The 25,101-nt window shown below is 41.3% G+C and overlaps 1 protein-coding gene across 1 annotated transcript in view; it reads left to right on the top strand.

Moving 5' to 3' along the window:
• agbl4 (AGBL carboxypeptidase 4) overlaps positions 1-25,101 on the top strand; it is a 769,208-nt gene that overhangs the window by 179,390 nt on the left and 564,717 nt on the right. The window lies entirely within an intron of this gene.

Genomic DNA, 25,101 nt, shown 5'->3' with positions numbered 1-25,101 from the left:
GTCTTTCAAAACTTGCACTGTTAAAATGCTGCATATGTAATGTGTTCAAGACCTGACAGTACTGTGATGTAATCAGATAATCATCCTTTACTGTAAGACCTAATTAAAGTTTATTTATTATTTATTAGCCACAAGTAAGGCTTACATTAACACTGCAATGAAGTTACTGTGAAATTCCCCTTGGATGTAATAGAAAACATTCCCATAACTGGTGTGACATCTTAATCCGGTAATTCCTGTCAGCAAAAATACCTGCTGTTGTGAGATTTGTGGAAGAGGAAGGTTGAACAATCATGAGTTCTTCAACTTGCTTGGTCTTAGCCCATTCAACACTGCTCATGAAATCAGAACACTTAACCATTGCTAGTGGTGTGCTTTCTTACATGGAATCTGTTAAATCATAATAAACAGTGGGAGAACTGTAATTTGCCAGTTATCACACACTTCACATGCTCATTTCAAATAGATTTTACTGTCTATTCAGGTTTTAATTTTAGGAACTGATCAATTAAGGTTGTGAGTTCCAGCCCCATTCTGGGTCTTGTGTAGAAAGAACAAAGAACAAAGAAAATTACAGCACAGGAACAGGCCCTTCGGCCCTCCAAGCCTGCACCGACCATGCTGACTGACTTAACTAAAACCCCCTACCCTTCGGGGACCATATCCCTCTATTCCCATCCTATTCATGTATTTGTCAAGACGCCCCTTAAAAGTCACTACCGTATCTGCTTCCACTACCTCCCCCGGCAACGAGTTCCAGGCACCCACTACTCTCTGTGTAAAAAATCTGCCTCGTACATCTCCTTTAAACCTTGCCCCTTGCACCTTAAACCTGTGCCCCCTAGTAATTGACTCTTCCACCCTGGAAAAAAGCTTCTGACTATCCACTATGTCCATGCCTCTCATAATCTTGTAGACTTCTATCAGGTCACACCTCAACCTCTGTCGTTCCAGTGAGAACAAACCAAGTTTCTGCAACCTCTCCTCATAGCTAATGCCCTCCATACCAGACAACATCCTGGTAAATCTTTTCTGTACCCTCTCCAAAGCCTCCACATCCTTCTGGTAGTGTGGCGACCAGAATTGAACACTATATTCCAAGTGTGGCCTTACTAAGGTTCTATATAGCTGCAACATGACTTGCCAATTTTTAAACTCAATGCCTCGGCCGATGAAGGCAAGCATGCCGTATGCCTTCTTGATTACCTTCTCCACCTGCATTGCCACTTTCAGTGACTTGTGTACCTGTTCACCCAGGTCCCTTTGCCTATCAATACTCTTAAGGGTTCTGCCATTTACTTATATTTCCTATCTGTATTAGACCTTCCAAAATGCATTACCTCACATTTGTCCGGATTAACCTCCATCTGCCATCTCTCCGCCCAAGTCTCCAACTGATCGATATCCTGCTGTATCCTCTGATGGTCCTCATCGCTATCCGCAAATTCACCAACCTTTGTGTCGTCCGCAAACTTACTAATCAAACCAGTTACATTTTCCTCCAAATCATTTATATATATTCCAAACAGCAAAGGTCCCAGCACTGATCCCTGAAGAACACCACTTGTCACAGCCGTCCATTCGGAAACGCACCCTTCCACTGCTACCCTCTGTCTTCTTTGACCGAGCCAATTTTGTATCCACCTTGCCAGCTCACCTCTGATCCCATGTGACTTCACCTTCTGCACCAGTCTGCCATGAGGGACCTTGTCAAAGGCCTTACTGAAGTCCATGTAGACAACATCCACTGCCTTACCCTCATCAATCATCTTTGTCACTTCCTCGAAAAACTCGATCAAGTTCGTGAGACACGACCTCCCCTTCACAAAACCAAGTTGCCTCTCACTAATACGTCCACTTATTTCCAAGTGGGAATAAATCCTGTCTTGAAGAATCCTCTCCAATAATTTCCCTACCACTGTTGCAAGGCTCACCGGCCTGTAATTACCTGGATTATTCTTGCTACCCTTCTTAAACAAAGGAACAACATTGGCTATTCTCCAATCCTCTGGGACCTCCCCTGTAGTCATGATGTGGAGATGCCGGCGTTGGACTGGGGTAAACACAGTAAGAAGTTTAACAACACCAGGTTAAAGTCCAACAGCTTTATTTGGTAGCAAAAGCCACACAAGCTTTCGGAGCTCTAAGCCCCTTCTTCAGGTGAGTGGGAATTCTGTTCACAAACAGAGCATATAAAGACACAAACTCAATTTACATGAATAATGGTTGGAATGCGAATCACTGTGGTTAATGGTTGGATGTCCCGAGGCATGGTACATTGGGGAAACTATGCAGACGCTGCGACAACGGATGAATGAACACCGCTCGCCAATCACCAGGCAAGACTGTTCTCTTCCTGTTGGGGAGCACTTCAGCGGTCATGGGCATTCGGCCTCTGATATTCAGGTAAGCGTTCTCCAAAGCGGCCTTCGCGACACACGACAGCGCAGAGTCGCTGAGCAGAAACTGATAGCCAAGTTCCGCACACACGAGTACGGCCTCAACCGGGATATTGGGTTCATGTCACACTATTTGTAACCCCCACAGTTGCCTAAACCTGCAGAGTTTCACTGGCTGTCTTGTCTGGAGACAATACACATCTTTTTAGCCTGTCTTGTTGCTCTCTCCACTCACATTGTTTTGTTTCTTAAAGACTTGATTAGTTGTAAGTATTCGCATTCCAACCATTATTCATGTAAATTGAGTTTGTGTCTTTATATGCTCTGTTTGTGAACAGAATTCCCACTCACCTGAAGAAGGGGCTTAGAGCTCCGAAAGCTTGTGTGGCTTTTGCTACCAAATAAACCTGTTGGACTTCAACCTGGTGTTGTTCAACTTCTTACTGTGACCTCCCCTGTAACCAGTGAGGATACAAAGATTTCTCTCAAGGCCCCAGCAATTTCCTCCCTTGCCTCTCTTAGTATTCTGGGGTATATCCCATCAGGCCCTGGGGACTTGTCTACCTTAATGTTCCTCAAGAACCCCAATACCTCCTTTTTGATCTCAACATGACTCAAACTATCTACACATCCTTTCCCAAACTCATCATCCACCAAGTCCTTCTCGTTGATGAATACTGACACAAAGTACTCATTTAATACCTCGCCCATTTCCTCTGGTATGTAATCTAAACTTCTGTTACTTCAGTACAGAACTGACAGGTAATGTCTTTCTGATAAGTGGTTGTAAAATGACTTTCTGGTGGTTTATATATTAGAACATTGAATACAAAAACGTAGGTAATGATTCTGCACAAGACATTGATTAAGCCACAGTGGGATTAATTAATGCAGTTTTGAGCATTCCATTATAGAAAGAATATTAGTACTGTGGAAAGGATGCAATATAATTTACTGCGGTGATGCCAGGGACAATAGATACAATCATGATGAGAGGACTGATTTTCTTACAACAAAAGCGGTTAAGCAGAAATCTAAAAGTGTTCCAAGTTTTGAGATGGTTTAGCAGCAGTTGCCACTGGATCTTGTTAAGGACCAGTTCAGAATCTCCAAGGTACACTATGAAATTAGCCTAGACACCAACTATTTTTGATTTTGGCATTGGTGTGAGGGTAAGGTGTTTCACTCCTCGTGTCATTCTGTTGACCCACCAGGAAGCTTTTATTAAAAGGAACATTATTTAACAATACAGTTTAACTATAACAAAAAGAATTAGCATAACTTTTACAATTGAAATACTTAAACACGGCAAGGTTTAATTCTTAACTGCTAGCTATCTCTATTAGTTCCAATTTAAGCAATATTCCCCATAGACATAAATAAAGAATCAGTTAGCAAAAACACACAAGTTTACATGGGTTGCTAGTCTTCCAGCCTTTTAATACCTTTGGACAGAAGATACAGAGAGACACCTGTCTTCTGACTCTTGGACAGCAGCCTCCAGAGAAAGACCTGTCTTCCAACAACAGAACTCCAGAGAGAGGGAGAAACACCTTTTGCCTTTTGCAGATCTCTGAAGAGAGATAGGAAGTGTAGCGGAGAACATGCCCCTGTCTACATCAACGAGGATGAAATAGAAATGGTCAAAAGCATCAGATTTCTAGGTGTCCAGATCACCAACAACCTGTCCTGGTCCCTCGATGCTGATGCTATAGTTAAGAAAGCTCACCAATGCCTCTACTTTCTCAGGAGGCTAAGGAAATGTGGCATGTCTGCTGCAACTCACACCAACTTTTACAGATGCAACGTAGAAAGCATTCTTTCTGGTTGTATCACAGCTTGGTATGTCTCTTGCTCTGTCCAAAACCGCAAAAAACTACAAAGGGTCGTGAACGAAGCCTAGTCTATCATGCAAACCAGTCTCCCATCCATTGACTCTGTCCGCACTTCCTGCTGCCTTGGAAAAGCAGCCAGCATAACCAAGAACCCCGCGCTTCCCGGACATACTCCCCACCTTCTTCCGTCAGGAAAAAGATACAAAAATCTGAGGACATGTACTAACCGACTCAAGAACAGCTTCTTCCCTGCTGCCAGACTTTTGAATGGATCTACCTCATGTTAAGTTGATCTTTCCCTATACCCTAGTTGTGACTATAACGTTACATTCTGCACTCTCTCCTTTCCTTCTCCATGTACAGCATACTTTGTCTGTATAGCGCGCAAGAAACAATACTTTTCATTGTATACTAATACATGTGACAATAATAAATCAAATCAAAAGATATCCATTTTCCAGCAAGTCCCAGAGTTAAATTTCCAGAGTGAGAGAGAAAGAGCTGCTGCTCCGATCAAATACAAACATTACTGCCTGCTTGTCTCTCTGCAAGCCTTGCTCCATCCATTTACATGACTCTTGTCAATCAGCCTGATTCAACTCTGCTCTGAAACCCCAGGGGACAAATCTAAAATAACAAAACTGCATTAACCCAGATTGAAACAAACACCCCAATAATTTGGAGCAATTATTCTTCTGCATGCTCAGAATGTGGGCTATCGGTTGTCCAGCTGAAGTATAAAGTAGTCCCCTCAAGAAACGTGACATAAATACATTTCTTAAAGGCATAGTATCGTCACAATCCTTTTCCTAATCTTCATGGCCTCTGCATCAATAGTGTTAACATTAGACTTTGCAGTTCTCTCAGTTCCTTTGACTGTTAGTTGTTTCATTATTGGAAGGTGTTGTTTGTATACTGCAAGACACACTAGACCTATTTAGGCACTGGAACCTTCCTTAGATCATTCCAATGATTTGCTTAATTCTTATTCTTGTCTTCATGTATGTTTACTGTGCACTTCTGCAGCAAAGAAGATTTTGTGAAAAGTGTCATGAGCCATGAAAGTTTCTGCTACTATTGAAATAGAACTGAGACATTGGTTTGACAAAGCATAATTTGAATTCATGTGCAAGAAGCTGTGCTGTTTTAAATATGGTGCCTGGACCATTAAAACCACAAGGTAACAGCAGGGCAGACTATTCTGCAACACCACGAGCTTCTACAAGCTACTTGCTAATGCATACTTAATGAGCTGGAAAGTGGAAAATCAGGCATAAATCCACCCTGCCGCTGTGCCAACTTTTCTGCTCACAACTGCACTTAATATCCAGAATGTAAAATTCCATCCAGCATTGTTCGATTCCCAGCTTGGGTCACTGTCTGTGTGGAGTCTGCACGTTCTCCCCATGTCTGCGAGGGTTTCCTCCGGGTGCTCCAGTTTTCTCCCACAGTCTGAAAGACGTGCTGGTTAGGTGCATTAACCCGAACAGGTGCCGAAGTGTGGCGACTAGGGGAATTTAACAGTAACTTCATTGCAGTGTTAATGTAAGCCTTACTTGTGACTAATAAATAAACTTTAACTTTACTTGTCTGAAAGAAGAGTGCATGGCAACTTGGCTGAGCTGGCAGAAGCCTCCTGTGGCCATGGTCATTTTCTCTGTCATAGTGAGAGCTGTGCATACTGTGGATCGTGATCACTGATCTGGTTGCAGTTGTGAACAGAGATTCTTCAAAACATCATTATTGAGACAGAGAGTGAAGTTTAATGAGGGCAGCAGGGAGCCCCATGACCCGCCCTCCAGGAGCTCTGAGGAAATGAAGTCCGTAATTGGCAGCAGAATCCCTGTTACCAGGGCTCCAAACTACATGGGGGGCATTAAAGCTCAAGTCTTAGGGTTGAATTCCTGCCCCTGACAGCTGACAATCAGCCAGAGACTGGCAGCTCTCCAATACTGGGTGTGCCACTGGGAGTGTGGCTGCTGCCAGTCATGCAATGGGGCCTTCATCAGGGATTATTAGACTTCTGGAGAAACCTAGGTGATATTGAGATGGAGGTCATGAGGTAGGTTTGCTGGTGAGGGGAGGAGAGGTATCAGAAACAATTACCCTCCTGATGCTGGGTCCCTTGGGAGTGCCTTTGAATGAAGGAACACACTCCCCTCCACTGCGGTGTGTCGGTCTCCCTGCATAGTGAGCCCACTCGACAGCATAATTAGGTTCTAAAGTGGGAATTGGTTGTCCACTTAAGGGCTTCAATTGGCATCTGGGCAGGAAGATCACCGGCCTAGATTTAATCAGAGGCGAAGTGGAGAGGAGATGGTAAGGTCTCCATCCCACACCTTCCAATCTGATCAAATGGGCCCTCTCCCTTGCCTTGGATCACCTCTGGGTGGCATTAAATTCCACCAATAGCTTCTGCAAAAGATTTTGCAAAGTGCACTTGGGTAGGTGTTGGGATGATATGGGTCTTTCTCTGGTGGTGCCTGATTAATCTAGTACTATTTATAGAATCCCGGTGCTTCTTAATTTCTTCTAGCATGTAAAACATGCGAGGTCTAACTTTCAAGCTCCCTGGTGTTGTAGTTGATGGGGATGAGGGGGAAACCCAAAGATTTTCAGAGGTTCACATGTGAGGTTTGCATAGCAATTGCCCAGAAGTGGAAGCTTCCCCTGGACAATTTCCTGCACTGGGAACCATCCAAAAATGTGTTTTGAATTGCGAACTTCAGATGGTTCCAACTGGGTTACATCAATAGTTACCCAGAAAAAAATACAAGGATTAAAATGGCTTCTAACTTCTCGGTACCTATTGTACACACCCAGGACACCCCTACCTTCTGACCCTCCAGGGGTTTCCCCACACTCCCTGACTATCCCCCACCCCCTTACACCCCACTCAGAGGGCTGTGACCCTCTGGAATTCTCTACCCCAGAAGATTGCAGAATATATTTAAGAAGAAAGATAGGTTTCTGGACTCCATAGGGAGATTGCAGGCGCATGGTGTTGAGATGGAGGATCAGTCATAATTGTATTAAAAGGCAGAGCAGGCTTGAAGGGCTAAATGACCTACTCCTGTTCCTATTCTCTATTCTTTCAATGTAACTACTCCCCCCAGCCACAGGAATCCCACTCCCCTCACGGGATACCTCCCAGCCCCTACTACCACCTCCCCCCCCCCCCCCCCCCGCCCCGCCTTCCTGAGCCCTGACACCCTCACAACCCCCACAACCCCCCAGGCCCGATCTGAACCGACTTGACACTAGGCCTGACCCTCCTTAAGGGTAACATTTTTTTCCCCCATTAACTGCAATGAGTCCTAAAGTATAGCCAAAAGACTTCACAAGCAATTTTGCTAGAGCAATTTACATTTCGCCAAGTATTTTTGCTTTGATGAATGGATGCTGAAGGATTTTCAAGGGCAATTGGCAAAAGAAAAGTTAAAAGAATTTTGAATAGTTGAAGTTATCCCATCTTCGTTCTGCCAAATGCATATGGCGTCTACTAGGAAAACAGATGCTTCTTCAGCAGGTCCTGAAACTGAAGGGAATTTTGCCAGGATGCCTCTGCAGCAGAATCCCAGGTAATACCAGCTGTATCAAAAATTTCCTCCACTACAAATGTGTATTGTAATTGAGATTTACAACCTTCCTGGACCTTGGAATTATGGAGCCACCACATTCTAAGATACGTTTCTGAGCAGTGTTTAAAGAAACTGTGACCTTTCAGGAGCAAAAAATGAACCAGTTCTTTGAAGATAACTTTCTATATCAAGCATTGTGCTGTGACTTTCTATGTGGCTTATTTTTCTGTGTACCCATAGCATGAGAGAGTCTTGTTTTCTGTCATAGACCAATGGTTCTTTCTTATCTATTCTGGAAGACAGCCTGCAGCAGTTCCATATTATTTTTAAAAGTCTTACAAAGCATGTTGGTACATCGAATTTTGTCAACTTTGTGCAAAACCTGTGTCCTTGCTGAGGGATTCCTCCGATGTTTGACTTGAATTAGTTAAGCTTGCAATCTCAGATATTAACTGGTTTTACCAGATCTCTAGGTCACTGAGCAATGTTTGAGAGGTTCATTGTGCACATTGTACAAAAAGTCAATAATTTACTTCGTGTCTGGCAGAACTCACAAGGTCTTCCCCTGTTTTCCAGCTACAGATGTATCATTTGTAACACTATGGCCTCATTCAGACTGATTACATTGTCTGTTTCTTATCAGCAGTTCGAAAGACAAAGTAACTGGATTAGTTCAGCAAGTTTTAAAGAGATTTTCCCAGTAGCACAGTTTTCAGCTTCTCAAGGTATGCTGGAAAATTTGGTCAAACTCAGCATTTACTTGTTCTGTTCAAGTTACTGCAAACTATTAATTTACCTTATTGTACTTCAAGCAATCTCACTTTATGTTCTGGATGTTGGATATTCCTACTTATTCATATCACAGATTGCTTGTGGGAGAATAATATCCTGAATAATTTCCTGCTCTGTTTTGGGATATCTGCCAATTTAGATTCAAAGCAGATGGTTCCATATTTAATCCAAATGGATTAACACCTCAGAACTCAAGGGCATACAACTAGTCCTCGTTTACTTCTACTGAACTAGTTCAAGGAAAGTAGATGTACATTTGGACAGACAGCACCAATGTAGTTCTCGTACTTATCAGGAGTGCATTAGTCTTATACTCTTCAAATTACACAATTCCAACAGTGCAAAAGAAGACCATTCGGCTCATCGAGCCTGCACTGCCAACAGACTCAAACAGGCCCTATCCCCGTAATCTCATACATTTACTCTGTTAATCCCTGAACAAGAAGGGGCAATTTAGTACGGCCAAAGCTTTGGAATGTGGGAGGAAATCCACGCAGACAAGGAGAGAATGTGCAAACTCCACAAAGATAGTGACCCAAAGTTGGAATTGAACCCAGGTCCCTGGTGCTGTGCGGCAGCAGTGTTAACCACTGTGCCTCAATATTCATTAGTTTCCACCAAAATATATCTCCTTTTACTCCATATTTGACACGGATACACCACAAAAACATATTTGCACTGAGTCACTTTACTGTTTATCCTTGTGTGGAAAATTCACTCTATGGTAATTCAATAAAGGTTTTACATTTGCAAACATCCAGAAACAAGAAAGCAAATATAGACATTTTGAATATGAAGATGAGCATGCTTTCACGGACAAACTTATTTCTACATGTCTTTTCTCTGTCTCTGCTCCCTTCAGTGCTCAAAAACATGTGAAGGCCAATGGTTCGACTAATGATGTAACAGAAAAGACCAAATTCCCTAGTTACCAGCTCAAATTCCTCGACTTGGGATTACTATTTAAAAAACAATTAATACATTAAGACCTTCTTCCATGGTAATACGATCTTTGATTTAACGTTCATCTTCCTTTAGATTCTCTCCTCTCTTTTCTGAAGCTCATCTTGCCCATGAGACCGAACTTCTGCTGCCTTGATCATATTATTACTAAACTGCTAACCACCCAATTACTCATTCTGGTCTCCATGCCAGCTGATATCGTAACTAGCTCCTTCTGCTTTGGTACCTGCCATCATTGCTGTCTCTCCAGAGATCCACCCTCTTTCTCTGCTGATTATCACACCATCTCCAACCACCCTAGCCTGCCTAAGGCACTCCCATGACCGTTTTCCAGAAAATCAATTTTTAATCAGTTTCTGCAGCTGCCATTGCATGAAGAGGTCCTAATCAAAGTCACAAATGATATCCCCCGTGGTGACTGACTGCCCATGGTGCGCTATCCCTCTTCATCCTTCTTGAAATGTCTTAGCTTTTGTCAAGGTTGATGATGCCATGCTCCTTCAATCCTTTTCAGGCATTGTCTAGTTGAGTGGGACTGCCTTCATCTGGTTCCACACTTGTCTATCCAGTCATAATCAGAGAAAGTTCTGTAATGGCTTCTCTTCCTGTTGCTGGAGTTCTCCAAAGATCTGAACCTTAGACCCTTCCTATTTCTCATCTACATGCTGCCTCTTGGCAACATCATCCAAAGACAGAAGAGAAGATTCTCGATGTATGTTAGCCTCACCCCACTTATGCCAATGCCTCCGTTGTCTGTGTTGTCTGACAACGAGTTCCTGGATTAGATGCAGTTTCGTTCAGTTAAACATTAGGAAAATCCAAACCATTGTGTTTAGGCCTTGACACAAATGCTTTTTATCATTCTTCCTTCCTGGCTAATGCCTCAGGATGAACCAGGTTGTTTACAACCTTGGTGTCCAATTTGACTCTAAGCTGGGCTACTGGCCCTATAATCTCTCCATCACAAAAACTGCCTACTTCCATCTATGTTAAATAACCTATTTCTTCCTATAGCTTAGTTTATCTGCTACTGAAACCCTCAAACATGCTTTTTATTATCCCCAGAATCGACTATTCCAATGCTCTCCCTTGTTTGACTCCCATCTTCCACCCTCCACAAATTTACATGATCCAAATCTCTGGCACAGATTTCCTAATTTACACCAAATTCCACTCATCAACTCTGTGCTCGTTATTGGCTCCCAGTCTACCAATGTTTTGGTTTTAAAATTCTCAGCCATATGCTCAAATCTTTTGATGACTGTAATCTTCTCTGACTCTGTAATCTTCTTCAATCATTTAACATACTAGGAGCTCTGTGCTGGGACTGGCACTCAGGCCTTCAGTCATCTAAGCCCAAAGCTCTGAAATTCTTTCTGTAAACCTCCCCGCTTCTTCATTTCTCCTCTTTAAAACACTTGTTGTATCTAACCTGTCCCTTCAACCTAACTACATCCTTTCAATTCATCAAAGTGGAAAGTTTTTTTTCTGCCACCCAGAAAATGTTGTTCCTGCCACCCAGTTTCATATGGCCTCAACTCTTTCATATTACTTGCCACTATTTCGACCTCTCACAAATATTTATTACTCTACATTAATTAGTTGCTGGTGTCAAATCTCCTGAAAGTAATCTGGAAATTAAACCTTTGTATACAAAAATCAAAATTATTTCACAAAACTGTATAAATATCCTATTTGAAATGAACTCATGTGATTTGAAGTTAATTTCTTGGAAAACTGCCATGCTGTTAGCTATTAATTTCAAAATGCAGAATCATTGAGTTGCGAATCATCATTGTAGATTAATTCTATTTGTTTAATCACCTAATTAATAGTTTTCTTCAAACTCACCTGAATTTTGTTTTTAGCTGATGAGAATATACTTGTTTAATTTTGTTCTCTACTTAACAAGTTACTAAATTTCCACTGGCTTCATTTCTGGTTGCTTCTTTGTTTTGCCTCGACTGGAATATTCCAACGTTCTCATAGCTGGTCTCCTACAAACTATCCTACTTAAACTTAAATTCATCCAAACCTCTGCTGCCCATGGGGCGAGACAGTGGCACAGTGGTTAGCACTGCTGCCTCACAGCGGCAGGGATGGGAGTTCAATTCCAATCTCACGTGACTGTGCAAAGTCTGCATGTTCTCCCGTGTCTGCGTGGGTTTCCTCCTGGTGCTCTGGTTTCCTCCCACAGTCCAAAGATGTGCAGGTTAGGTTGATTGGCCATGTTAAATTGTCCCTTCGTGTCAGGGGGATTAGCAGGGTAATAGTGGGGTTACAGGGAAAGGGCATGGGTGGGATTGTTGCCACTGCAGTCTCGATGGGCAGAATGGCCTCTTTCTGCACTGTAGGGATTTTATGTCTTTTTTGCCAACACTCCATTTGCCTTTCCAATTACTTGCTGAATTAGTATGATTTACTATTTGTGATTTATGCACGAGGACCCCCAAATCCCTCTGTGCTGCAGCTTTCTGCAGTCTTTCCACAGGGGAGGCGATGGACAGGAAAATTCCACCCTTTCTGTTTTCCTCACCATTTGATGAAATACCGTCTCAGAGGCCAATGTCCCTTCACCAGATTCCCATATTTACAAACTCTATTCCATTCATAGAGTGCTTCTGGTGCAGTCAGAATCCAGAGTGCCAGAATACCTGACATTCCCCGTTTTATATACATATGAGACTACCTGATTGGGCAGGCAATTATGACCAATCTTTTTGTCAAACCAAGTAAACTAACTCAAATTAATGAGGGGCAGGCAATTATGACCTCAATCAGGGATATCTTTTGTGTATTCTTAATCAGGGAACTCTTTTTCTCCCCAACCAAATAAACAAACTCAAATTAACTTAGGGACAAATTAAAAGGGGCAGCTCCCCAAAAGGAGGGGGAACAGCCCGAACAAAAAACAAAGTCGAGAGGAAAGTTAAAACATTAAATCATAATGTGATTTTCGTGGTTTATAATACACCTCAGCCCCTGCGGTGCCCAGCGGGCGCGGAAGGCGTCAACTGCGCCTGTGGACACCGCATGCTCCTTCTCCAGGGACACCTAGCTGCGAATATAGCCGCGGTAGAGGGGCAGACAGTCAGATGGACGACCCCGTCGATCGCCCGCTGCCTAGAACTGTTGATGGCTTGCCTCGCCAGGCCCCAGGAGCAGGTTCACAAGGAAGTCGCCCTCCCAACCCGCCCCTCTCCGCACCAGGCACCTCAATCAGAGAGTTCATACTCAAAGAGGCCAACCTTCTGTGCCTTGCTAAAGTCATTACACCTGCCTTCCTACCTTTTTTAATGTCATCCACAAACCTGGTAATGGTACATTCACTTCCCTCGACCAAGTCATTAATATATATTGTAAATAATTATGGCTCCAACAAAGATCGCTGTGCCACACCGCTAGTTCCAGTTTGCCACCCTGAAAATGCACCTCTTGTTCCAACTTCTATCAGTTAGCCAATCTACTATCCATGCTACACCATGGGTTCTTATCTTATTAAGTAGCCTTTTGTGTGATGCCTTATCGAACCATTTTTGGAAATCCAAGTATATTACACCAATGGTTCTCCATTATCTGTCCTGCTCATTGCCACCTCAAAGAATTCTAATAAATTTGTCAGGCATAATTTCTCCTTCTTGAAGCCATGCTGCCTTTGCTTGATTGTATTATGCATTTCTAAATGCTCTGTTATTGCGTCTTTTATAATGGGCTCCAATATTTTCCCAATGACTGTTTAGCTAACTGGCTTATAGTAACTTGTTTCTTGTCTCCCTCCTTTTTTGAACAAAGGTGTTACATTGGCAGTTTCCTAATCCTCTGTGACGTTTCCTGAATTTAAGGACTCTTGAAAGCTTGTTATCAGCGCATCCACTATCTCTTTAGCTACTTCTTTTAACATCCTGGAATGCAATCCATCACGTCCAGGGGATTTATCAGCTTTTAGCCCCAATAGTTTCCCAAGTACTTTTTCTCCAGTGATATATTATTGAATTCTTCCCCTCCATTCCCCTGCCACCCCTTGATTTAGTATTTTTGGTATGTTATTAGTGTCTTCCACTGTGGAGACTGATGCCAAGTATTTGTTTAACTCCTCTGTCATTTCCAGAATCTTCATTATTATTTCTCCAGTCTCATTTTCTAAGGGGCCTATGTTCACTTTGGCTTCTCTTTTCCTTTTCATATATTTACAGAAGCTCTTGCTGCCCATTTTTATATTATTTGCTCGTTTACCCTCATAGTTTATCTTCTCCCTCCTTTTTTGCTCATCTTTTGCTGGTTTTTAAAACTTTCCCAATCCTCTGATTTACCACTAATCTCTGCCAAGTTATATATTTTTCTTTCAGTTTAATACTATCCTTTAACTTGACACGGTTAACCTCAGTTGAATTATCCCTTTCCTAGAATCCTTCTTGCTCACTGGGATGTACCATTGTTGTGAGTGATGAACTAATTTAATAAATGTCTGCCATTGCTGATCAACTGGCTTTCCTGCTAAACTTTTTCCCAGTCTACTCCAGCCAATTCAGTTTATTTATTTTATTTATTTATCTGTCACAAGTAGGCTTTCATTCACACTGTAATGAAGTTGCTGTGAAAATCCCCTAGTTGCCACACTCCGGCGCCTGTTCAGGTACACTGAGGGAGAATTTAGCATGGCCAATGCACCTAACCATCTTTGGACTGTTGGAGGAAACTGGAGCTCCTGGAGGAAACCCACGCAGACACGGGGAGAATGTGCAAACTCCACACAGACAGTGATCGAAGCCAGGAATCGAACAAAGCTGGAATCGAACCCGGTCCCTGGCGCGGTGAGGCAGCAGTGCTAATCACTGTGCCATCGTGCCTACAATTCAGCCCTCATTCCTGTAAAATTTCCCTTATTTAAGTGTAGCACAGTTGTTTCCGACCCAAGTTTCTCATGTTAAATTCTACCATGTTACGGTCACTGCTTCCTGGGAATCTGATGTTTCACTCTGATGTTTATTAAACCTGTCTCATTATGCATTACCAAATCCAAAATACCCTGATCCCTGGTTGTTGTTCTCGAAAATTGTCCCAAATACACTGTATGAATTCTTCCTCATGGCTACCTCTGCAATTTGATTTTCCCAACCTACATGAAGAGTAAAGTCACCCATGATTAGAGTACTGCCTTTTTTATATGCTCTTATTATCTCCCGATTTATCCTCCATCCCACAGTATAATTAAACAAGTGTCACATTCTTGATCAAAAATTTGTATTGGGAATCACTACAGTAATAGAGGGAGAAAAATGGACTGACCAAGTATGGAATGGACTGGTGGGAATTGATAGAAACAAGTACCAGCTGCCTGCCACAAATGACAAAGAATGAGATAGCCATCACACAAACTACAAAGACCATTTGCTTCCAGGACAATGTGTCAGCATCTTTATTCCCAAGAACAATCCTACGATAGAGCAAGCTGCCGAAGGAAATAATCACAACCCCATCATGTGGAAACTTCAAGACCCATCTTTAGATTATTTCCATTTTGTAAGTTTTTATTATCAGGACTACCATTTCATTAGATCATGCCTGGTTTAGCTAGCTGTACCCATATAAATGCTGGCAGAATATAAATATTAGTCTGTGATGTCAACACAACTAAAGAAGGGGCAGAAGATGGATTATCTATCTGGATAATAATTTCTTCATTCTTTGAGAAAACATTCTCCACATTGTTTCTCTCCCAGCTATTCCCTGGACTCTAAAAAAGATTATTTATTTATAATCAAGATGTACAATCTATCTAAATGCACCACCAAAACGTATTGCCTTTTATAGAGGATGTGAACAACCAATCATTAGGACTAGGGGCAAAATCATGTGGTGTTTAGAGCATGCTATAAGAATGAAGAGCTTAGAGCTATAAGAATGAAGACGTTACCAAGGTGGATAATCCATCTTTTTATATTGCCAGTTAAAAAAAAAGTGGGATGTTATTTAGAGACGCAAGTACTGAGTAGGGACAGTCAGCATGGCTTTGTGAGTGGAAAATCATGTCTCACAAATTTGATTGAGTTTTTTGAAGAGGTAACCAAGAAGGTAAATGAGGGCAGTGCAGTTGACGTTGTCTACATGGACTTTAGCAAGACCTTTGACAAGGTACCGCATGGTAGGTTGTTGCATAAGGTTAAATCTCACGGGATCCAGGGTGAGGTATCTAAATGCATACAAAATTGGCTTCTTGACAGAAGCCAGAGGGTAGTTGTAGTGAATTGTTTTTCACACTGGAGGCCTGTGACCAGCGGTGTGCCTCAGGGATCAGTGCTGGGTCCACTATTATTTGTCATTTATATTAATGATTTGGATGAGAATATAGGAGGCATGGTTAGTAAGTTTGCAGATGACACTAAGATTGGTGGCATAGTGGACAGTGAAAAAAGTTATCTCCAATTGCAATGGGATCTTGATCAATTGGGCCAGTGGGCTGACGAATGGCAGATGGAGTTTAATTTAGACAAATGCGAGTGATGCATTTTGGTAGATTGAACCAGGGCAAGACTTACTCAGTTAATGGTAGGGCGTTGGGGAGAATTACAGAACAAAGAGATCTAGGGATACATGTTCATAACTCTTTCAAAGTGGAGTCACAGGTGGACAGAGTGGTGAAGAAGGCATTCGGCATGCTTGGTTTCATCAGTCAGAACATTGAATACAGGAGTTGGAATGTCTTGTTGAAGTTGTACAAGACATTGGTAAGGCCACACTTGGAATACTGTGTGCAATTCCGGTCACCCTATTTTAGAAAGGATATTATTAAATAGAAAGAGTGCAGAAAAGATTTACTAGGATGCTACCGGGACTTGATGGATTGAGTTATAAGGAGAGACTGGATAGACTGGGACTTTTTTCTCTGGAGTGTAGGAGGCTGAAGGGTGATCTTATAGAGGTTTATAAAATAATGAGGGGCACAGAGCAGCTAGATAGTCAATATATTTTCCCAAAGGTAGGGGAGTCTAAATCTAGAGGGCATAGGTTTAAGGTGAGAGGGGAGAGATGCAAAAGTGTCCAGAGGGGCAATTTTTTCACACACAGGGTGGTGAGTGTCTGGAACAAGCTGCCAGAGGTAGTAGTAGAGGCGGGTACAATTTTGTCTTTTAAAAAGCATTTAGATCGTTACATGGGTACGATGGGTATAGAGGGATATGGGCCAAATGCGGGCAGTTGGGATTAGCTTAGGGGTTTTAAAAAAGGGCGGAATGGACAGGTTGGGCCGAAGGGCCTGTTTCCATGCTATAAACCTTTATGACTCTATTTATTGTGGTCATTAGCTATTAAGATTTTCTGATTTTCTTTTATCTTGATATGATGGAAACTCAATTGTTGTGGTATTGGAAACTATATACTGTTAAAGTGCATTTCTTCTAAATAGTAATTTCTGATGATCTGCAAAAGCTATTTACAGACTGGATAAGCAATATGGCACTTGATATTTATTACGGCATTTGCTGATTAATTAAAAGAAAAGAGCATTACTGCATAGTCCTTGACCTCTATATAAACATTATTACAGCTTAAACTTGAAATTGTGTAACTTTCCAGCTGTAATTTAACAAATATGTGCTTAGTCAACCACACAATTGTAATGCATAAATTTTATCATGGAACTCTTTTTAAAGTTCAGCTACTTTTAATGCATTTATAATATATTTGAGCTGCAGTGTTACGCAAAGGCGTCAATATTAACTCCTCCCTCTCCATGATGGACAGGAGAGGGTCAGGGAGGTAAGGGATGGTAGTTAAAGAATTAAATATGGGGACTGTGTCTCCAGCATGCCATGTATATACTCACAGATTATATCGCGGTGTCTGAGTGTCCCATTGCGGGGAAGTGCAATTGGGAGCCCAATTTAAAATTGACTGCTGCTGTATGAATTTTCAGAGGGCAGTAAACCACCCATTGAAAGAGAAGTGGAATGATGGTTCCAGAAGATAAATGTATTTTTAGCGCGTCTTGTGGACAAGGTTGAGCAGGAGTACTTTGATCTAGATCTTCAGCCTTCTCCCATCACCCTTCCTGATCACAGCCTCTGTCACCCCTCCTGACCATGGCCTCTCTTCCCCGAATCATGATCTCTCCTCCCTTCCAGTTATTAGGGACCATCTCCACATGGCAGTAACCTCCCATTGCAGGTATTTCCTGTGTTTCTTTCCCCCCCCAATATTTTTTTTATTCTATGCTGTGTGGCCCTTTTCTTTGCCTGTGAGCTTTATTTGTTTGTCTGTATTTGTTCCGGTCACCAAGGTGCAAGATATGGAAACATTGCCCTTGGCAAAATTTGGAAGATGCTTTAAAAAGGTAGCATGAATAAGAACCCTGTGAGTTGGTATGCACTGAAGGTTCTGCAGAGCTGGCTAAAGTGCACTGGAAAATTTGATTAAGGGACAGATCAGTGGAGATGCAGTGGAAGACATTTAAGAAGATATTCCATAACACTCAAAGCGAAGATATATTCCACTGGAATAGAAACACACTAGGAAAAGGATGCATCATAACAAAGGAAGTTAAAGATAGTATCAAATTGAAAAACTGTACAATTCCATGAAGATTAGTGGCAGGCCGGAAGATTGGACAGAATATAAAAAACAGTGAAAACTAGCTAAGAAAATGAGCAGGAGAAATTAGAGTATGAGAAAGAGCCAGCTGAAATTATAAGAACAGATAGTAAGAGTTTCTACAGGTACTTAAAAAGGAAAAACATACCTTGTAAAGTGCTTACATGGAAGTGGAGCTAAGTTTCCAGAGCATGCTGACTGTTTCTGTCACTGAATGTGCCAGCTTTCTTCTGAATGGCAGATGGCACAGCAATGTAACTGGTTTTCTGATGATCCAATTTCTATGAGTTTCCATCTTACCATTGCCAGATAAGGTTCCGTTCCCCATTGCAATGATTGTTGATATCAGCCGAGTGCAATCAGTCAGGCTATTACAGTTGTTAAATAACCTGATCTGCCTTCTTTCACATAATGTTTCTGAAAATATGACAGACTATGATTGGTTTCTTTTGAGAAAGCATTCAACAGTGTCACTAATCTAACATGCGGATATCTTTGTGGTGTTGTCAGGTGTGTTATTCCAGTTTCCTTTGAGAACAGGAGCCTCTACATTTGGTTAACAAGCTGTCAATGCCAAATTAATTTACCTTGTATGTGAAGGTACTGACTATGGGCACAAAGTATTTCTGATGCAAATTTACTTGTTTTGTAAACTTCAGTTAGTTTTGTCCTTCTTGCAAACTCCACTTGTGTCGGTAATAATTCTGGACGGAAAAGACATTGAAAAAATTATACCAAGGATACATAAAAATCTAAATACTATCCTTGAAAACAAAGAACTATGTAGAGGTGGCAAGAATTTACACTTAGCTTATTATCAAGATGCCATTTCCGTGAACTAGCAACTCTTGCACTTATTTTGCTTTCATGTTAATACGAATAGATTCTCTGTGCACCGAAATGTAAAAATTGGCATGTAGGATGTCCACTTCCCTAAATTACTTTTTAAGTGAACCTCAAATCTGTTTCAAGTGACTGCCTCCTGTGATTACTGGAAATGGTGGTGCAAATTGGTTGTGGCCAAGAAATGGATTGAAATTCAGTGCAATGGAACTCTGTCCTATTTTCCAATCAGGACAGACCAATGTATGTCAGTACATTAGGTAGAACCAAACTGTAATTTCATGATATTAAAATAATCTAAACTAACAAACAGATGTGTTTATGAAATCATGAATTTATGCAGTTGTGCATGAATCCTCTAAACTGATGCTTGATATTGTAAAATCAAATATTATTTCTAACGTAATGCAAGGGCTAATCCCAGCTCATCAACTGTTATTTTTCACGTATGTTATGTTTAGTTACTTAGTTTCATCCATTATTTAATTTCCTTTGAAGAATTTGATTATTCTATAATATGCCACAAATCGGTGGACAGTTTGCAGAGGTGGAGAATAATGACAATAAATCTATTGGTTGGAAACAGTGTAGTCAGTTTGAGCAAATAGAACAGACTACCGGAATTTAAAATCAAAGACTTCGATGAAATATGTATTCAGTTGTGATTGTTGTTCCAGCATCATAGAAAGAAGAAGATTATGATGATGATGATGATGGCAGGGGGATGATGATGATGGCGGGACAGCCGGAGGAAACCCATGCAGACATGAGGCGAATGTACAAACTCCACACAGTCACCCAAGGCCTGAATTGAACCCAGGTCCCTGGTGCTGTGAGGCAGCAATGCTAACCACTGTGCCACTGCAGAATGGTTTTGTGTTGGTGGCTTTTATTTCAGGATTTCAGCCAAGACCATATTGTGAAGGTCTGTAGCAAATGGATTGAAAGATAGAGAATTATAGAGCAACTGTGATTTTGGGATAACATCTTAGGGTAATCGGAGCCTCAGCATTCACTCTGAACCAGCTCACCTGGAGTGAACAGGTTCCAGATACTACCTCTTCCTCCTCCCTCCGCTGTCCATTTCCAAATTGTACTGCGGCCCAAGTTCAGCCCACACCCTTGGAAATCCAAAAATTGGCAAACTCCTCCAGTAGGAGTCAACACTACAAACACTGTACCAGCAAAATAAGTCAAAAGAACCTCACCTGCAAGATTCAAGAGTAGCCGTTTAAATAATGCTAGTCATTGCAGAAAGTGCCTTAAAAACGTAAGAACATAAGAACTAGGAGTAGGTGTAGGCCATCTGGCCCCTCGAGCCTGCTCCACCATTCAATAAGATCATGGCTGATCTTTTTGTGGACTCAGCTCCACTTACCCGTCTGCTCACCATAACCCTTAATTCCTTTACTGTTCAAAAATCTATATATCTTTGCTTTAAAAATATTCAATGAGGTAGCCTCAACTGCTTCACTGGGCAGGGAATTCCACAGATTTACAACCCTTTGTGTGAAGAAGTTCCTCCTCAACTCAGGAGGATAATTTTATATGTTTCTATAAGATTCCCCCTCATTCTTCTAAATTCCAGTGAGTATAGTCCCAGTCTACTCAGTTTCTCCTCATAAGCCTCTCAATTCCAGAATCAAGTGAATCTCATCTGCACCCCCTCCAGTGCCAGTATATCCTTTCTCAAGTAAGAAGACCAAAACTGTACACAGTACTCCAGGTGTGGCCTCACCTGCACTTTATACAGCTGCAACACAACCTCCCTGTTTTTAAACTTCATCCCTCTAGCAATGAAGGACAAAATTCAATTTGCCTTCTAAATTACCTGCTGCACCTATAAACCAACTTTTTGCAATTCATGCACAAGGACACCCATGTCCCTCTGCACAGCAGCATGCTGCAATCTTTTACCATTTGGAGGGGACATAGCTTTAAATTGAGGGGTGATAGATATAGGACAGATGTCAGAGGTAGGTTCTTTACTCAGAGACTAGTAAGGGTGTGGAATGCCCTGCCTGCAACAGTAGTGGACTCGCCAACGTTAAGGGCATTTAAATGGTCAATGGAGAAACATATGGATGATATTGGAGTAGTGTAGGTTAGATGGGCTTTAGATTGGTTTCACAGGTCGGCGCAACATCGAGGGCCGAAGGGCCTGTACTGCGCAGTAATGTTCTATGTTCTATGTTCTATTTAAATAATAGTCCATTTTGCTGTTATTCCTATCAAAATGGATGACCTCACATTTACCAACATTGTACTCCATCTGCCAGACCCTTGCCCACTCACTTACACCATCTATATCCCTTTGCAGACTTTCAGTGTCCTGTGCATACTTTGCTTTACCACTCATCTTAGTGTCATCTGCAAATTTTGACCCACTACACTTGGTCCCCAACTCCAAATCTTCTATGTAAATTGTAAACAATTGCGGTTCCAACACTGATTCCTGAGGCACACCACTAGTCACTGATCGCCAACCAGAAAAACACCCATTTATCCCCACTCTTTGCTTCCTGTTAGTTAACCAATTCTCTATCCATGCAAATAAATTACCCATAATGCCATGCACCTTTATCTTATGCAGCAGCCTTTTGTGCAGCGCCTTGTCGAATGTCTTCTGGAAATCCAGATACACCACATCCACCGCGCTCATAATGTCCTTGAAGAATTTCAGTGAATTAGTTAAACATGACCTGCCTTTCATGAACCCATGCTGCAACTTCCAAATGGGACAAGTTCTATCCAGATGTCTCGCTGTTTCTTCCTTGATGATAGATTCAAGCATTTTCCCCACTACAGAAGTTAAGCTAACTGGCCTGTAGTTACTCGCCTTTTGTCTATCTCCTTTTTTAAGCAGTGTTGTCACATTTGCTGTTTTTTAATCTGCCGGAACCACCTCAGAGTCCAGCGAATTTTGGTAAATTACCAAATTTAATTTGCTGTTTCCCCCACCATCTCTTTTAGTACCCTGGGATGGATTCCATCAGGGCCAGGAGACTTGTCTACCTTTAGCCCCATTAGCTTGCCCAACACTACTTTCTTTAGCGATAATGATCGCTTCTGGTCCTCACCTGTCATAGCCTTCTTGTCATCAATTTTTAGCATGCTTTTTGTGTCTTCCACTGTTAAGACCAACACAAAATACCTGTTCAATGCCTTGGCCATTTCCTCATTTCCCGTTAATAAATCTCCCTTCTCATCCTCTAAAGGACAATGTGTACCTTAGCCACTCTTTTTAGTTTCATATATTTGTAGAAACTTCTGCTATCTGTTTTTACATTCTGAGCTAGTTTACTCTCATAATCTCTCTTGCTTTTCTTTATAGCTTTTCTCGTGGCTTTCTGTTGACCTTTAAAGATTTCTCAATCCTCTAGGTTCCCACTAATCTTTGCCACTTTGTATGCATTTTCTTTCAATTTGATACCCTCATTTATTTCTTTAGATATCCATGGAGATTATCCCATTTTCTACAATCCTTCCTTACCACTAGTATATACTTTTGCAGAGCACTGTGAAAAATCATTTTGAAAGTCCTTCACTGTTCCTCAATTGTCCCACTATAAAGTTTTTGCTCCCAGTCTACCTTAGCCTCCCTCATCCAATTGCAGTGTCCTTTGTTTAAGCACAAGACACTGGTATTGGGTTTTACCTTCTCATGCTCCATCTGTATTTAAATTCAACCATATATGATCGCTGCTCCCAAGAGGATCCCTAATTGTGAGGTCATTAATTATCTCTGTCTCATTACACAGGACCATATCTAGGATAACTTGCTTCTTCATAGGTTCCATTACATACTGTTCGAGGAAACTATCGTGGATGCATTCTATGAACTCCTCCTCAAGACTGCCTTGACTGTCCTGGTTTGATCAATCGACATGTAGATTAAAATCCCCCATGATAATTGCCATATCATTTTTACATGCATCAGTTATTTCTTTGTTTATTGCTTGCCCCACTGTGATATTATTTGGTGGCCTATAGATTACGCCTATCAGTGACTTTCTCTCCTTGCTATTTCTAATTTCCACCCAAATGGATTCAACCTTTTCCTCCATAGAACCTATATCATCTCTCACTACTGCACTGATGTCATCCTCAAATATCAGAGCTACACCTCCTCCCTTAGAGGTTGTTTGACATTACAATCTGCCCATTTTATGTGTTTCTGGTGGTTACATGGCATGCCTGGGCTAGTGCCCTGTTTGTCTGTGGCCAGAAGCATTTCAACCACCATTATTTCACTTTGGGCCTTCCATAGCAGCGGCACCAATGGTGCTATGGAGCCTAATTTTGCGGCACAGCTTTTACTTGAAAGTTACATATATATCCTTGCCACATATTGCATTTTATACCTTCTTCACAGCTAATAAAAACCAAATGTAAGAGGTGGGCCAACTGTATTAGATTTCAAGCACTTTGGTGAATACTATATTAGCATGCATACTTTTAACTGTTCAATGAGCCCCTGCATTTGAATGTATGTTGCTTTTAGCAAGCATAAATGAGCTATGCTATGACATGACTGATTATCTTAAATTGGTTATTAATGTACCTATTCGTACAGTCAGGATTGTTCAGCAAATGCTGCCAATCAAGGAATCACATCTGATACTTTTGGACCTTGCAAGTGCGGACTAGTTGGTTTGTGTGCTACCTATTACAAACAACGACAAGAACACGTTTTTTGCTTCCGTCAGCCAATCATTGGGACATATGGTCTACATGTCTTGCATTTCACTGGCACCAAAATTTTAGCATGACTATTGTGTGGTAGGCAGAATGTCTTTCTGGACTGTTGACAATATCCCCTTTGTGGGAAATGGACCAAAGGCCCTCATTTTTGGATGTGAAAAGTTACCGCTCTACTTCAAATTGCTTCAAATTACCTCTGAAGCAAAGTATCTGAAAAATATGAACAACATGTTAATCAAGCCATGTCAAGCTGCTACTATGCTGTGCTGCAAGTAGTATTTTTCACCACTGTACTGGATTCTAAGGGAACACTTTGCAACTATACCATTGCTATGGTTTTATTTCTCATTTCTTTTATTGATGCAGCCCTTTCTGAAGACATTACAGACATTTCCAACAACTGCAACTACTTTTCCTTTCTGCTTCCAATAATTTGATTTTACATGCCCCAGCTTAGTATAATAACTATAATAATTACGCTATCTTAAATAGTCAGTTATATTAAAGCTGATATAAATACAATAAATACATACAATAAATACAGTTGCTTATACTCCAAATCAAATGTCTTAACTCCACATCCTTCCACCCATTAAGTTTGCACCCCAAGTCAGATACTTACCAAAACTTGAAAGATAAACTACTTGGTCTGGGTATTGTGTCAATAATTCATATACACGCTGAGATTTCTTACGCCTTTCTGTTTCAAATGTCCAACTATCCTAAGGTTGCAAACTTCCCATTCAACATCGGCATCTCTGGTATTTTAAGCTGAGGCACCTTGGGTCAGACGCTCTTGATTCAAATAGTCTTTATCTGTGGAGTTCTATACTCAAAACTCTCTCTCTCTCCCTTCTCAGCGAGTTCAACTCACTGTTCGTAAGAGTCCTTCAGTTACCAAGACTTTTAGCCAACACCCAGAATTGCAACTGTATCTGCTGAAGTAAATGTTCCCTTCCTTCCAGTTTATTCTAAACTCTCAAAGTAAACTGTTGGAACTGAGAGCCACCCTATAGGAACCTACTTGCCCTGATAATTAATTTGTTGGCCCTTATCTTTTCTATTGTTTAGAGTTCAGGCGACATGGTACTTTAAAAGAACTGAGCTGTATTTTTTAAACCAGGAATTAGATTCTAAAGGGACCACCACCCACATAAATATAGATTTATCACCCAAAAACACCTGGTCATCAACTATAAATATTAGTTATATTCTTACATGTAACAATAAAGTTTTCTGTGCAATGTTTGTAGAAATATAATATGCAGCTCTGGAAATTTTACACAGCAGTGTTATTGCTAATGTTGAAATGTTACCATTTATTGTCCATGATCACATATATTTGTTGGTGGTTGTGTGTATTTTTGTACCATTGGAATGATTCACTCAATGTAAATA

Source organism: Mustelus asterias, chromosome 8, assembly GCF_964213995.1.
Source record: "Mustelus asterias chromosome 8, sMusAst1.hap1.1, whole genome shotgun sequence".
Taxonomy (NCBI): Eukaryota; Metazoa; Chordata; class Chondrichthyes; order Carcharhiniformes; family Triakidae; genus Mustelus; species Mustelus asterias.
Note: the sequence above shows the minus strand (reverse complement) of the source record. Positions and strands in the feature narration are given on the sequence as shown.